General features: G+C 48.0%; 1 long non-coding RNA gene across 2 annotated transcripts in view; it reads left to right on the forward strand.

Moving 5' to 3' along the window:
- Positions 1 to 8,830, forward strand: part of LOC136287578 (uncharacterized) — a 30,144-nt gene extending 21,314 nt beyond the window's left edge. The window contains exons 3-4 of one of the 2 annotated variants that reach the window (XR_010720175.1): positions 5,687 to 5,784; positions 7,009 to 8,830. This is a non-coding gene — a long non-coding RNA (uncharacterized lncRNA). The remainder of the gene's footprint in view (positions 1 to 5,686; positions 5,785 to 7,008) is intronic. The other variant, XR_010720176.1, reaches the window with a different exon arrangement.
- The last annotated feature ends 4,540 nt before the right edge of the window (positions 8,831 to 13,370 follow it).

A 13,370-nucleotide genomic window follows, 5' to 3' on the forward strand; every position in this document is an offset into this window, starting at 1 on the left:
GATTTTTCTCCTTCCTCGTGGAAAGGCTGAATCCAACACAGACAGTGCTGCCACTTTACTCTGCATTATAAACTCTTCCAAGCAGGGATTTGCACTTGCAAAGCATCTTCCTCTGTCCCTCTCTAGTGGCCAGCACACAGGCAGAGATTTATGAATTTCCATCACCAAAACAGTTTACAGAGCAGTTGGGCTTGCTGTCAGATGCTGTGATTGTCCCTTGATGATAATCATCCAGTGTGGAATATCAAGTTATGGTTCCAAAGGAACAGCAAGTCAGAGCCTTCATTGGTATCAGCCTCTGCAATCCCTCTGAAGGCAACACAGCTCCACCACTTCACACCACACATGGTGTGTGCCAGCTCTTATCTGGCATCTCCAGCTCTAATAGGAACATACGCTCGGCTAAATTAAGAAGGAATATTTTTGTGCTTTAGTACAAGCATACTAACAATCCCAGTTTATTTTAAGGAGGTGTCTTAAAAGCATAAAAAGTGGCATAAAATAATAATATATGTAGTTTACCACTGTGGAGACTGTCAAGTGTTGTCACGCTACTGGCATTGTATTTAATACCCGGGCTGCCAAGAGGCATCGCTAATAGAATTTGCATTAATATACACAGCTTCTTTAAAAATTAATTACCCAAAGTAGAGCATCATGTATTGAGACTCTCAAACAGGAGAGAAACATTGAAGCAGCACTGAAATAAGCAGTCTCAGAGCTCCTTGGGAAGCCAAGGGCGGCTGGAAATATTGCCCCAGCCGTTCTCTCCTTCCCAGTGCATCATGATGGGGATGGAGACACAAACTGACAGCGGGAAGCATTGCCGTGGAAAATTCTGAAGGAAATCATAGATTTGAACTGGGCCCGGAGGCTGCTGTGCTGCTGCTGAAGGCTGTTGTTGCAGCTGCAAACTGAAGAAGCTGCAAAGAAATACAAGGAACCTGTTAAGTCACAAAAAGGAAACGTGATCTTTTCCAATGCTTCCCCAGAGGCAGGGAGGTGCCGGCGCTTCACAACACGAGTGGGTCGCACGTTTGTGTACTGAGGAAGGTTTGCATGGGTCAGAATGTTTGACAGCTGCAGTGAGGTGGTGCAGAGCTCACCAAGGAAATGCCTGATAACTCTCATCAGCCCCTTTATTTTCCTGTTCTTCCAGCAGCGTGCAAATGCAACGGCAGATTGGGATGCTGTTCACTTGACTGTAATAAATTAGCAGCAGCCATTCAGTCTTCAGCCCCTTCAGTTTCTTCATCTGCTGGAAATGGCTAGAGATGCATTTCTGCTGCTCTACATGGAGAAGAAAAAACAAACTTTTACTGGTCACGTCTTGATACCTTTAGCCGGAAGCTGAACAAAGTTAATGGTATTTGTGAAGACAGTTTGGGCAGCTCGTGGCCTTCTTTTCTACTTTAGCTTGGCTGGGTTATAAGTCTGAGCTCTGGTGTGGCCACGAGGGATCTGACCTCATTACTCATGGCCATCCTTTATATCAGCTGAGTGAGGGGAAACAGCCCCAGGAAAATGATTGTGCTTAAGCCAGGCAGTTTCTTTCTCTCCAATGAGTTGAGCTCTTCACAGCTTTCCTCCCAAGAACTTCCCACAAGTGTAGGTATTTTCCTTCATCACTACCTGTAAGTGAATGTTCCGTCTCCAGCTCTGTTAAAATTATGAATAATTTCCAGCCTTCTCATGTACTGTCACCTTGAAGGTATTGATGAGCTCTGGTCCTGTTCCCTCTGAGTCGAGGCAGTGCCATTGTTTCTATCACAGTCACAAGTCCTGCTGTCCAATTTCAGGGTTCGTTACTCAGCAGTGGAAGTTCTCTCTGGGCTGGAATTTGGAAAGTGGGCTTTCAGGCTGGGAGCAACTACAAAACATCAAATGCAGCTATTCACTGATATACTTAGGGAAGAGCAAGGGAGATGAATGGTTTTAGTGGTGATCTGGCTGCTTTTGGTGAGTTATTGGAAGTTAAACGATTTTCAAGCACTGCAACATTTCTGGTTTTGCTGCAGCTTCTGTTTCCTCAGCACCTCTATCTGCCTGAGGCACGCATTCAGTCTGGGGAAGGGAGCTCAGGTTCAGAGACTGTTGCAAGTCTTGGTGGTCAGACAGCTCTGGGCCAAAATACAACTGGAGACCATAAAAGGGGCAGCTTTTAAGACCAATTCTTCAGTTTTTCTAAATCCAGCCCTGGTCAGTACTTGTAGGCTCCTTGTTTCTCTATGGATGGAGAGGAAGGCCAGGTATAGTCTCTAAGAGTTGGTTTTTTTTGTTGATTTAAAGGAGGCTGTTACAGCAAGAATTGAGATGTTTAATGAGTGCCTGTTTTTCTGATTCATCATTTCAGTGCTGTGTTTATTCATCTGGTGGTCTGGGTTACCTTCCCTCTCCAATCCCCAGGAAATCATGTTATTAATGACAAATGCTCAGGCTGCTGCTGGTGTCTGAGGGCTCAGTGCACAGAGCAGGCTCAGGGGACAGGAATATCCCCTAGGGAAGGCTGAGGGGGTGGTTGGCAATGAGAAAGCACCTACACTCAGTTCTGCAGCAGAATGAGACACAAATCAAATGCTTCCACACCAAGCAGGGAAAGTCAAAGGGCTCCTTTGCTGACCAGATGTGCTGAGTAGCAGAAGTGGAAGGCAGAGCTGGGGGTGGAGTGTGTGTGTGTACGTCAAGGGATCCATTGCTTTCCACCCAATGTAGGATGAACTGGGAGCTGGGACGTGATTAGAAGCCATCAAAAATGAGGGATATTGGAGACAGGTTGAGCTGGATTCCAGCTCTCAAAGACAGGCTGAAAGCTCTGGAGCGGGTCCAAGGAGTGAAATGTGTCAAGAAGCTCTAAATCTAAATCTAGGAAGGCTTTGTTTGTACATCAGAATGAAAATAGGTATTTTCCCTTTCTTTCTTTGCCCACACTGGTGGAAAAGCCATTCTGGTGACTGCCCTGAGGACCTCCCCCAGCCATGCTACTTCACCACCACCCTTGCAGCCCTACTCCTGCAGCCAGCATTCCAGGGCAAAAGAGGATGGAGAAGGGATTGCTCAGTTCCCAGTTCCAACACTGGGAACTGGGGATACAAACAGAGTCTGAGGCTGTTGCTCCCAGTGTTTGGTGGGAGAATTCCCCTGGGTTCAGACTGTCCTGTGCTTCTTCCAAAGCTGAAATCCAGGAACAGCGCAGATACAGCGCTGGCAACAGCAGGCAGGGCCTACCCTGGAGGAGGATGGAGCTGCCGAGGTCTGCAGACAGAGGATTTTGGAGGACTGCAGTGAAACAGGCAGCGGAAAACATTCAGCCACATTCTAAGGGGTGAAAGAGGCTGCCGAGGCACTGGGGAGGGCAGGATGCTTTCTGTGTGGAAGGGAGCTGTCTGTGTCTCAGGACAGGCTGCACAACCTCAGCTGCTCCCGAGTCACCGGGGATGAGCTCTGCTGTGGGGAGGGCTCTGCGTGCGGAGTGGAATTCCGTGCTAACGCGTCTTGTTGTGCATTGCTGCCTTTGATTTCCCCAGAAACAAAATGAATCCCACAAGGCGTTTCTTTCTCGCCTTCCTCCTGAAGTTTGATAATTTGAAGAGATTCAGGAATTGCGTAGTTTAGGAGAAGGTTCCTAGGGAAGGCAGCTCGCAGTGCTGGGCAAGGCAGCTTCTGTCTGCCTGGTGCTGCATCCTGAGACTGAGTCAGGAGCACTCTGGGAAAAACGGATCTGATGCTCAGTGCCTGCAGCTCCATTGTAGCCCACAGGGGTTTCAACCATCACAGGGCCTGGAGCAACAGCAAATCAGGGTAGCAGAGGACTGGGGATGTAGCTAGTGAGGGCAAAATCGTTGCTTTCCTCTCTGTTACCAGCAGCACCGTTTCAGCCTCAGATTATTCCTGCTTCCAGGTCCAATGTTCAGCCAAGCCGTGGGACAGACCTGGCTTCCTGACAGCAAGGAATTGTGGATCCAAACCAGTCATCACCCTGTTTCTGAAGAAAAGCTGATGTTCCCAAGGAAATCCCTGTACTGGGGTGGCAAGGCCCCATGCCTTGGGGCTGTTCCAGTATGTCAGGGATTTGGCAGCAGGAGAGTAGTGGAGTTGATGGAGCAGGGGTGCACCCCCAAATTATAACCTGGTCCTATTTTGCTAAGGTCAAAATGGTGGCTGAGTGTTTGGTTTGGGGGTTTTTTTATATTAATGAAAAGATGGAGTTTGAGTATTTTTATCCTTCTCTTTTATTTTTTCCCCTCCAGCTCTTACTAATGCTCTGATGCTCCTCAGCCAGGCAGCTGGGGTGGGGGGGCTGTGTGACCCTGGCTGTCCCAGGCCCTCCTGTTCTCAGGACATGGCTTTGCAGCTGGGACTAAATCCATGTGCCAGCCAAAACCCTGCAACACTTTCCTTCGAATCAGTGTCTCTGTGGGAGCGTTCTCCAATATAACTTTGGTACTGTAAATACTAGAGATATTTACCTTCTGTTTCAGGGGAGTGAGAGCTTTGGTCTTCCAGCATGATATTTAATTCCTTGGCTGGGCTTAGCCTTTATTGGCTCTGAGTTGTCAGCCAGGGGGGCAGGGGAGCTGTGGTGGATTTCTGTTTGTTCCCTCCGAGGTGTGTGAGGTGTATCACCCTCACACGCAGATGGCTTTGGAGGAGTCTGTCTCCAAGGAGCTCTGCTGGCTCTGGCAGAAGTCACAGTGCAGAAATCCTAGCAGCAACATCACCTTGCAGATGTTATCCTTCACTCACCACCAGTTTCCTCCCTCCAGAAAGGCCTTTCTGATTATTGCTCCTAGCGTAGGAAAGGGCCACCACGACACGTGGGTCTCATTAGCAGAGATTTTGTCAGATACAAACAGTGCCACTGGGACATACATTGACCACTGGGAGATGCTCCACAACTTTCCCAGGTGGTCAGGGATGGTCCCAGCTGAGGGCAGGGCCAGAGGAAAGGCATCTCTAGATTTTTCATGGTCTTTTAAAAATGGACATGGAAATGTTTCCATTTTCGATAGCAATGCATTTTTCAGAGGTTACTAAACAACATCTGCATCTCTGAAAATTAAATACAACTTTTTATCAAAACCCAGGTATCTCTGTATTCTCTCCCCTTTCCTAGTTAACCATTAGAAATGCAGAATACTTGGAGCAGAAACTAAGAATCTCCCCGGGTTTTTAACTGTGCTTGAAAAGGCTATTTGCCTGTTTTGAAGGGTTAGTTTTCAGGATTATTTAGAACAAAGCAAAGCACAGAGTTTAGGTTTGGCCTGCCCACACAACATTGTCACACTGATCTTTTGTCAGCCTGACCGAAAAAATCACACATCCTTGTGTGGCGATGCAAGGTGGGTGAGGACACACTGCAGCAGGTGATGGAGAGATTCAGGAATGCTACCAGCTTTCTCATCCTCACCTGCTCCCTGGAAATGTCTCCTGAAGCTGATGGCTGAGGGGACAAGAGCTCCCGGGCAAGGCTGAGGTGCTGCACAGGCACCCCGGGTGATTTACCCACTCCTGCAGGGAGCCGGTGGCAGTGCCAGCAGTGAGTCAGGTTTCCTGCTCCTTAAATTTAGACTCGTCAGCCCTCACCTCTCTCTGCAGCTCTGTGAAGCATATTGGGATCCGAGGTAGTTACAAAACAATGTCAAAGGTGTTAAAACGATTACCATAAAAATACATCTGTTTTCTGCAGTAATGCCTTGGAATGCCACAGAGCTCTTGGAAACCAGAAGGGTGGCACACAGCTGCCAGAGTGTGCCTTGTGTGGACTTGGAGAAGTCTGCTAAAATGGTAGGATTTTCTTTCCTTTTCAAATCATTACTGTAGGCAGTTAGAAAGAAGCCAGTTCTATATTCCGTGTGATGAGATATTGATCTAACTTCTAAATCCCTCTAACCTGATTAAGGCCTTAAGAATTTCGACTATTGAAAAACATGATTATTTTTTCATATAAATATCTTAACATCCCTAGTGCAGCCTAAGTCTTCCCCTGAGAAATTCAAATAGCTCAGCCTGTAGGGATCATTCAACCCTACCAAAGGCTTTAACATATGTTTGTATGTAAATATAGTTTACATATATATTAAGCTTTTATACGTATATGTAAATGTAGATTATGTATATGGCAGTTTGCAGCCAATCTCGAGAAGGGATTTTCTTGGTACATTTTCCTGCTATCCAATTCAGCAAACAGAGCCTGATCTAACCCAGGCAGTTAGTCTGTTATCCTTGTCATCCTTGGGATCACACCTTCCCTAAAGGGAGGTGAAGCTCAGGCACATGGGGGTGATTGCAAAGATGCACCTTCCGCTGTGGTAACATTCCCTTTACTGCACGTGCTGGAGCAGGTGTTAGTGCAGAAGAGCAGAGATCCAGGGCTCTGGTAAATGCTCATGGCAGATATCCCTCCGCTGGAAGGGAGTGTTGCAATTTCCAGCTGAAGTTACTGTGCTCTCACAGCTTGCCAAGTCCTTGTGTGTGGTTTGCCACACTCTGCCACCCACTGCAGCCTCTCACCTGCGCCATGCTGGCCACGGGGGTGACTTGGGTTCCCAAAGCTGCGTGTCCTCGTCCTCTAGTGCTGGGCACAAAGTGGAGACAGATTTGGCAATTGCAACAAGTGAGAGCAGGAGGGGCCAAATCTAACCAGCTTTGAGCCCTGTATGGAGCTGGTCTGGTCCTGCAGGTCACAGACCCTTGGGAGCCACCACCCCTACAAAGGTGGGAGTCTTGAGCTTCCTTGGAAGCAGGAAGCCATGATCATCTCACTCTGTGCTGATTTTTTGGCCATGGAACGTTGTGCTTCCTCATGTCTGCAGAGCATGGGCAAACCCAGAGCTAGGAAAGAAGAGCTGCAGGTCAAACTGCGTGTAGCACCTTCCACAAGCAGCCATGGGTGGTTTTGATGCTCTCTGTGCTTTCCCTTCGCCAGCTCCCAGGGTTTTGTGGAGCTGTATGGATCAGAGCTCTTAAAGTCCCCAAAGGAAATGCAGTATGTGGTGTTTGACTTTTCAGGAATACCACGTGGTGGCAATTGTCAAACCTGCTTCCTTCTGTGTGCCAGCAGCCCCTGCTAAACATGTGAAGTTGGTGTTGACACAAGCTCCAGGTACATCCTGCTGGTCTGAACTGCAGGTGTGAACCCAACATACCCAAAGTGAGCAATCCCAATCAATCACACATCTGGATTATTTAAAGGGTTGGAACTAGCGGTGTGCTCTCAGCTGGCCCACAGTGGCATTTGCATTTTGGCAGCACAAGTGCAGAGTTTAATCCTGCCAACAAGAAATCTTTCCGTGTGCCCCGGCTGCATTCAGAAGTACAAGTTTCCTCGAGGCGTTCCTGGTTGCAACTGTGAGATAATCAGTGATTGCTTTTTGAAAGTCACAAGGTTCTGGCTGACTTGTCTTTTCCCATGGAAAAATATTAGGATATATGATCTGGGTATGTGGTGGTAGCAATGGAGAAGCTCTCGACAGAAATAGAGAATCCTCCTGAGGAATTTTGCTCTCTGGCAGCTGAAAATTTATCTGCTGAGCTCCCTTTTGGGTAACTGAAGGAGACTCTGTGAGCAATGGGAATTCAAAACCGTGCCCAAGGACTGCGCTGAGCACTTCCTCCAGTGTGGGAATACTGCCCGTTTTAGTAAAAGAAGGGCCAAAAAAATGAAGATAAACATGAGGAGGAAGAGGCAGATGCAAGAGGGAGAAGCATACAGAGCTGGAAGTGATGTAGTGGAAACACCACTTAGAGCAGAGGAGAAAACCAAGCACAGTGCCTGTCCAGGAAGGGGAGGCCAGGATGAGGTGCAGGCTTGGAGAGGTAGAGATGCAGAAAAGAGGTGAAACAAGGCAGGCCAAACAGATTTCAATTGTTGTGGTGAGGCAGAGCGCATGAGGGATAAAGCAAAGCCAAAAGAAGGATGACAGCAGGTAGCAGAAACTGAGAGACTGTTTTCCAACAAAAATGACAGCAGGAGAGAGGCCACTGTGCTTTTGCTATCCAGCTACACTAGAAATTCAGAAAGAGATCCTCGTGGATATAATTTAACAGCTTTTTGGTTGACCTGAAATCTCCAGATTATTCACCAGCATCTTGAAGTGCTGGGGCTGAGTGTGGCAGGTTGGTTTTGTTAAGACACTCTCACTTCTTGTACTGTCTTCACATCTGTGATGTCGATGGGTAAAAATAATTCAGTACAAATATAATTTGTGTCTGTCTTTACGAAATCAAAGTTGTTGTGATGCCTGGGGCTGTGACAGAGAGCGTTAGAGAAGCGCAGGCAGAAAGCTGCTGCTGAAGGGAGGCAAAAAGATCTGGAGTTAAATAAAGAAACCAGCTCCGGCATCACACTTCCCCCCAGCCCCTCTCCACCGGGCTCACAGTTAATCAGCGTGCGCTCCCGACAGCCCCCTCTGATATATTAATTAGTGCAGCACCCTAACGAGGAGTGCAGAGGGCTGTTTCAGTGGCGATAAGCCGAGCCTTTCTGTGTGTTTCCAGGCTGGCTGGCTCACACTGAGCTCTTAGCCCCTGTCACAGCAAGGGATGGAAGCGGAAGGTGGAAAGCTGGAGAAGCTCTGATCTCTCACTGGAGAGATGGGAGGCTGTGAAGGCGCTCTCCGAATGCCGGCAGAGCGGAGCGAGCCAAAACGTGGAGCCAGCCCCCAGCAGCACAGCAGCAGTGAGCTCTCAGGAGGATTCCTGCAGCAGCCTACTGCTTTTAAAATCTGGTCAATAAACATTAGGTAAAATGGATGTTTCTTTGTCAGTGTGTTTATCTGAACTTCAGTTGCATTGGGCACTAGCCGGGAGACATAAAATGTCTTGTGCTGGTTTATTAAAGAGCACCTTTAATTAGCTTATTAAGAACTGGCCATTCTCTCCGAGTAAATGAAAATCTAAATCTGTCAGTGCAGTTCAGTGATGATTATTTGCACCCTGAACAGCAAAGGGCCCAGTGATGCTGTAGAGAGGCTCCAGTGTCCACAAACTCCCCTCATGGCAAAGGTATTTTCATGTCTCCTGTCTGCAGACACTGTCTGTCCAGCATGGCTTTTGAATGGGATCTGAAGTAAAACAAAAGTGTTTAAATGGAAACCTGGCTTTTGGGTCTAGTAGTGAAGCACTGAGCTCCTGTTTGGGTTTTGATTTGAGTTTAAAAGCAACTGTAGGGTTGGATGATGTGTTTGGGGGTGGTTTGCTGTCTCTGCTAGGATTAGGAAATGAAAAATCCTGCAACACTGCCTCCCAGCTTACCCAGTTTAATTCCGATATGGGAGAGCAGGGAGGCAAAGCACAGGGAGCACCGACCCTGAGTTTGTGCTGTTTCACAGTGGACCACAAACTGGCAGCTCAGCTCCTTGAAGGGAGACTTGGTTTTGTGACTGTGGCCAAATGACAACTGCATAATCAAGGCAGAAGTGCTGCTGAATGATTTGATGTTGATGTGGGCTTCCTGAGACCTTCCCTTTCAGTGACTCAGGCCCTTGGTCCCTCCTGTGCTCAGACACATCCACACAAAAAGAATGCTCAGGCAGTCTGCTTCTGTCACATTGGCTTGCTTCTTTTATTTTTTTTTTTTAATTATTAGTTGTTAATCCCACTGAGCCAAATGGTATAGATTTTACTGAAGGGGGAAATTGCTTGTTGCTACCAGAATAATGCAACCTGGGACAGTCTTGGAAGCAAAAGGTGCATTTAACTGGTATTAACCTAACTCCTCACCTAAATCCAAACACCATAACCTGGACAAGGCGCTTCCCTTTGCCCTACAACACAGTTGTTTAAAATGACTCATTATGGATCAAAATGTGCACCAGCTCAGAGAAACCCTCCACTGCATAACCCGTCACTTCCCTGGGACTGCAGAGCAGGACAGCCCAGGGCAGCAGAGCTCACAAGAAGTGTTGAACTGACCACAAGTCATAGAAGCAACAGGACTGATGAGGAATAACCTGCTTTACGATCTATATTCACAGCTTACTTTTCACAGGGCTTATCAAAGGAAGCTGTTTCACCCTCTTAAGTATCACATGAGTTAAATATGACACAGGTGGTTGTGGTTTGTGCTCGCTGCAAGCATCTGGTCCAAGGGACTAATACAAAAAGAAAGAAACAAGCTTATATTCAAGCTCTAATGTAGACTGTAAATCCCCTGGTGATCATGGCTCTCTGTGCAGCTCTGAGTGCCAGGATCCTCCTCCAGAAACACCACGGCCAGAAGGTAGCAGAGGGCCGGTGTGAGTTAACCGGTAATAGCGGCAGGAGCCACAGAGTCTGTGAAGGAAAATCAATGGAGCAGCATCTGAAAGCTGCACTAAATAACTCCTCAATAATCATAAATCTTGTTACCAGCAGCTCACACGCTGCTTTACAGTGGGAATGATGCCCTCACTTTGCAGAGGCGGAAATTCAAGCACCGAGGAATGGAGTGATTGTTCCTAGAGATGCAGCAGAGAAACAAGGGTCTGGATTTCTGGGTCGGTGTGCAATCCATAGGGCTGCATTGCCTCCCTACCGTGACCAAGTGAAGTGGCATAGGAAGAGCCTGCTGGCAGTTTTCAGTTCTCTGGCGAGTGCTTTAGGGAAGCGTTTCCCTCTGGGTCCTGCGGAGCAGCGCTGAGCCATGGAGATTGTCCAGGAGGCAGCCGAGGAGCAGGATTGAAGCAGGTCTGCCTCTTCAGCCAGGAGCCTGGCTAGTGGTTTGGGGGGTTTTTTTTCTCCTCTCAACTGGTCTCAGCACATTCAGCAGAGGCAGAGCAGTCTGTGCGTGGTTTAAAAATCTGTTTTGCAGCAGGTGATGGGAACAGCAGCGTTGGGGAGAAAATGAAGCCTGTTGGAATATGCAGCAGTCCGAGTCCATCGCTGCTTGCTTGCTTGCTTGCCACAGCTTTTATTTCTGTAAGAAAGGCGGCTTTTATCTTAACTTATTTGGAAAACACATCAGGCAGGGATTAGAGAATTTCCTACCCTGGGTTTTCCCCAGAGCTCTGCACAGGGTCTGGGCAAGACCCTGTGAGAGGTAGCCCCTTCCCTGAGGTGCTGATGGAAAAATAGATGCCTGATCTAAACGTGGGGTTGTAAGTAGCAGTGGATGGGGCAGGGCTAAGTTTCTCAGAACGACTCCTGATGTAGAGAGAAATTCAAGTATCTTTAACCCTCATCCTATCTTTTTTTTTCTTTCCTTCTTTTTTTTTTTAATTAATACTGAAGTCTGTAAATTGGTTAAACCAGTATTTACCTGACGTGAGGAAATAAGGATGAATTAACTTCTCAGTGAATTCCCCGTGATGCTATTACAAAGAAATCCTTTACCGAACGACCTAAGGATTTGTGTTGGGGACAAATAAGAATCAAGCCAGCTGTGCCTATGCTGGGGTTTTAATGAGGGTGAGAGTGAGATTTTGCTGCAGAAGACGGAGGCTTTGGTTCCCCAAAAGGGCTCTCCTCTCTGCCTCGGCTGCGCATCACCAGAGGGCAGCAGAGATCAGAAGAAAACATCGCGGCGAAAACCCTGCAGCAGCGGCCGAAACGGGGCGAAAAATCCTCCTCCTCCGCGTTATCGTGAGCAGCCTGTGGGTGCGGGCAGAGGTGGGTGCGTGTTCCCCCGGGGCCTCGCCCGCCGGGCAGTGCCGAGGGCTCGGCCCTGCACCGCTGCTGCGCTTGAGGAATGCAAAGACAGCTCTGTCCTTCTGGCCTGTGCTCTGCACCAGGACCTCTCTCCTGTCAGCTGCCTGGCAGAAGGAAAATGTAGCAGATAAATATTCGCAAGGAAGGCGAAAAGCAGCTCAGATTGACATCTGTGCCCCAAGTCCTGCTCTGGGCTGGAAAGAAAATAGAGCGTGCAAAACGCTGTGTCCCTCCTGCTCAGCCAAGGCAAAAGCCTTGTGGAGGGATCCTTCCCCTGACAGTGAAATTTATTCCTGGCATGTGGGCAAACCACCCCTTTCCCCCCTGTGCCCTCACCATCATCGTGCCCCAGCCCCCGGGAGCAGACCTCAAACACAGGAGATTTCCTCACAAAGTAATTCAGCTGCGTGGATGGGGAGCTGCTTGCTGTTCCAGCCTCCCCGAAACACGATTGTTAGGGATCCAATTATTTGTGTTGTATTGCAATTATTAGTATTAAATAATTATTTAACCTGATGTTATTAGAAGCTCCAGTGAAAGGAAGGCACCAACATTTACCTTCCTTTGGAGCGAACCCCTCACTGAAGCAAAGCTGCCTGCTGAGGACTTGCAGGTAGATATTTGGCAGATACTCGAAGGATTAAATAGCCTGAAATATCCAGCAGGCTGCTGACTGCTTTGGCACTGTGCCTTGCCTGTTCGGATGTGACTTTCAATTGTGCCTTTCACTTGTGCTGTAATTTTTTTGGCTCGGTTTATTGCTTCCAGGCAAAATTCTGACTGTTTTCAGGACCCTGGGTAGAGAACCCAGTGAAACAATACTGATGTCTCAGCTGCTGTAGTGAAAACCTTTCGGGAATTACACGGCATTTTTTACTACTAAAGAAAGGAGGGTGGTCTTTTTGTGTTGCTGTGCCATGATGGTGCTTGCCAGGTTCCCATCCTTCCTTCTCCTTCCTTCTCCTTCTTCCACACTTTCAGGAGGCCTTTGCAGTGCTCCTGATGAGGAAGGGAGGTGCAGGGAGGGAATGGGCAGCCCTTCAAAGCACAAAGGAGGGGCCGGTGATGAGATGCGGTACTAAAGCTTGACCTGCATAGTTGGTTTTTTTTTCCTAGTGCCTCTTGAACACAAGATTCCCAAGCAGATGTTGGATAGGGAGGTCCATACCAGAACTGGACTCAGGACCTCTTTACCACAGTTTCTTGCTGCAGCTGAGTTTCGAACTGAAAATGTCAGTGGCAGAAGATGAAGAGAGGGTTGTGGAGAGTCTCTCCAGTGTGTTTTACATGGTACCAGGCCAGGCCCCAAGGCACAGGGCATGAGATAAACAAGCTGGGAGGTGTGTGGGCTTGAATGGTGTTTATGACATCTCAGAAAACTCTTCTGAAGATTCAGGCAGGATTTTAAATCTAGGAGTCTAGCAAGGATCTTGCTTTACCCTGCTCCCAGCACATGTGTAATGGCACCCCAAGGCTCACCAGTTAGCAGCAGGACCAAAGCAAAAAGAGCTCCTTAGTGGGGATTTTTGCAAACCCACTCTTCTGCCGAGGGCTCTGTCACCGTTTGGAGTGATCCGAGCTCCTGAGACTGCTGCTGCATTCCCTGTAAACAGGCAGCAGTTAACATTCAGCCTTGCAGCTGAGGTGTTTGGTGGTGATGGGTCAGACATGTCACGAGCAATTGTTTGTCTTCCCTGACTGGATAAGCATGCAAATAGAGTCAAGGAAACAGAACTAGCCAGAGC

The sequence above is a fragment of the Chamaea fasciata genome, unplaced genomic scaffold (assembly GCF_029207755.1).
Source record: "Chamaea fasciata isolate MVZ Bird 193981 ecotype frontalis unplaced genomic scaffold, bChaFas1.0.hap1 SCAF_3, whole genome shotgun sequence".
In the NCBI taxonomy this organism is placed as follows: domain Eukaryota; kingdom Metazoa; phylum Chordata; class Aves; order Passeriformes; family Sylviidae; genus Chamaea; species Chamaea fasciata.